We start from the raw sequence: 3,022 nt of genomic DNA, 5'->3' as shown, positions 1-3,022 counted from the left end.
TAATAATATAAATATTAAAAAAAATTATTATTATCCTCTCATGTTCATCTGATTGGCAGCCACCTTGTTTCTGAATCTCAAATAATATTTTGTCAAAAAGACATATTTGTAAACATACCACTACTGATATATTTCTTATAGATCAGGTAAGCAAAAGCAGATGACAAAAAGCCATCAGGATCAGGGGTCTCAAACTCAATTTACTTGGGGGGCCACTGGAGCTCGGGTCTGGGTGAGACTGGGCCAGGATCAGGTTTAAAAAAAAAACAACAAAAAAAAGCATTTATTAAAAACTAAAAAATTAAAAAAACTTTGCTTTGGTTCCAATTTTCTACAATAAAAGCTCTGATAAAACATTCCACTGTTCTCAAATATTTTAATTTTTATTTTTCTACACAAAATAAGATGAAAAATAAATAAACAAATCAAGAATAAAGAAAATCAATCAATCAGTAATAAATAAATAAATATAATAATAACAATAAAACGGCAAATAATAAAAACTTAAGAAACCACATATAGTTGGTGGGTAGACAAATGATTTTTTTCAGATTAAAATGAACAAAGCATTATTAGAGCCCTGTAGACATGACAAAACACGACTATAGTCACATTTATACTCTTTTTATTTACAACATATTGCGCAACTGCAGGGTCTTGAGACACATGCTAACTCGCAAACTAGAGAGCTAGCGACCTAAACGGTAGCCTTCAAGTTATTTCCTTTAAATCGCCCAAAAATGTACCACTTCCACACGGATAGGGAGGATAACTATTAACAGTTATTTAACCTTTAACATGAACATTAATCAAACGTAATAATTTTTTCTGGGTACATGATACCATACAGCATCCATATCAAACTTGCGCGGGCCGCACTAACATTAAACTTTCATAACAAGGCGGGGGCCTCAAACTAGTGTCCACGCGGGCCGCGTGTTTGAGACCCCTGGTCCGTGAGATCCTTCCCCTGGTGGAAGGATCTCACGGATAAGCGGATTTTTTTGTAGTCTTTTTAAGCTGTATTTTTCTTTCTAGTAAAAGTAGTTGTGTTTAACGCTAATGCTAGTTTAGCTTCTAAGACCAAAACGTACCAAAATATGGACTGTTTATTCCCATAACGTTGACATTCTAATACAGTAAAAAGTGCCTTTTTGTTTATTTCATAGCTATATTTATATAGCTATACAGAGTCTGAATAGTTTTGATTTTTTTTTTTATGTATGTAACATAATTTATTAATATTTTACCACTTTCATATGTCAGTTCCATCCATATTTTATATACATTCGACACAGGAAAACAGATGTTGAACATAAATCAATAAGCCATTTTCCCAGAAATAGTGTACCCTGCGTGATGATCAATACAATATCTTACAGTAGTAAACCATACAAACTGACTTGGGATCAGCTCGGGCTCCTGTACGCCTTTTTTCCCACTGATTTGCTCTGCCAGGGAAAAGTATAAAATACGTTTTTACAGCCGTTTTTTGGCATTAGAGTGGATTTTTATGAACTTTTTGAAGGGTTTGAAATACCAATGCAAGATAATTAATATTATTTTATCCTGCATCTTTTGCTATCTCTTCTCAGGGTGAAATAACAAATGGAAAAACAAGGTTACACATTATTGCCTCGGAAGATGCATTGTTATTGTCTGCGATTCTTCGTCAGCATCTTCCCCTGGAATCGGATAGCGCTGTTCCCTAGGTGTCTCGGGTCGGAACACTTTCGAGTATTTCCTTTCCTCAAAAAAAAAAACCAAAAAAAAAAACAATTTAGCCACGCAATCTTCTATTATACGGCCATCTGCTCTCTAAGCAGATAGCAGCAGCTCCGAGCCGTGGGATCGTTTGTGCGGAGGCTGCTGCTTGTGCTGAAATGGCGTTTTTAACACCCACAAACAGAGACGATCCATCAAAGTCAGCGTTTGCTCTTGACCGTATCCCCCAAATGTTGCCGTAGCCGAAAGTCATGCCTGAGATCAGCCACACCTCCATTCCTCCTCCTCCTCCTCCTCCTCGATCATGACGCTCCTCCACCCAGCACGCCATCACTGGCTATTTTTGGTAGACTCTCACATAAAAGGAAGACAATGAGGGCAGAAAACCAATCAGCAATTCAATCCATGCTATTTATGGCATAAGTGTGTGTGGGGGGGGGGGGGGGGGGGGGCTGATTCGTACATCCCCTAACCCCCCCAGCTGACTTGCCTGCATTGAAAACACAGTAGAGCAGGGGTCTCAAACTACGTCTCAATTTACCTGGGGGCCACTGGAGCTAGGGTCTGGGTGAGACTGGGCCGCATCAGGTTAAAAAAAAAAAACAAACAAAAAAAACGCATTTATTAAAAACAGAAAAATATACAAACTTTTTCAGTGCTTTGGTTCCGATTTTCTACAATAAAAATTCTGATAAAACATTCCACTGTACTCAAATTTAATTATTATTTTTCTGCACAAAATAAGATGAAAAATAAATAAACAAATCAAGAATAAAGAAAATCAATCAATCAGTAATAAATAAATATAATAATCATAATAATAATAAAACGGCAAATAATAAAAACTTAAGAAACCACATATAGTTGGTGGGTAGACAAATTATTTTTTTCAGATTAAAATGAACAAAACATTATTAGAGCCCTGTAGACATGACAAAACACGACTATAGTCACATTTATACTCTTTTTATTTACAACATATTGCGCAACTGCAGGGTCTTGAGACACATGCTAACTCGCAAACTAGAGAGCTAGCGACCTAAACGGTAGCCTTCAAGTTATTTCCTTTAAACTTAAATAACCAAAAACTTACCACTTCCACACGGATAGGGAGGATAACTATTAACAGTTATTTAACCTTTAACATGAACATTAATCAAACGTAATAATTTTTTCTGGGTACATGATACCATACAGCATCCATATCAAACTTGCGTGGGCCGCACTAACATTAAACTTTCATATCAAGGCGGGGGCCTCAAACTAGTGTCCTGTGGGCCACGTTTGGCCCGCGGGC

Source organism: Doryrhamphus excisus, linkage group LG21 (genome assembly GCF_037039965.1).
Source record: "Doryrhamphus excisus strain RoL-2023G ecotype Guam linkage group LG21, RoL_Dexc_Guam_v1.1, whole genome shotgun sequence".
Lineage (NCBI taxonomy): Eukaryota > Metazoa > Chordata > Actinopteri > Syngnathiformes > Syngnathidae > Doryrhamphus > Doryrhamphus excisus.
This window is presented reverse-complemented; position numbering follows the sequence as displayed.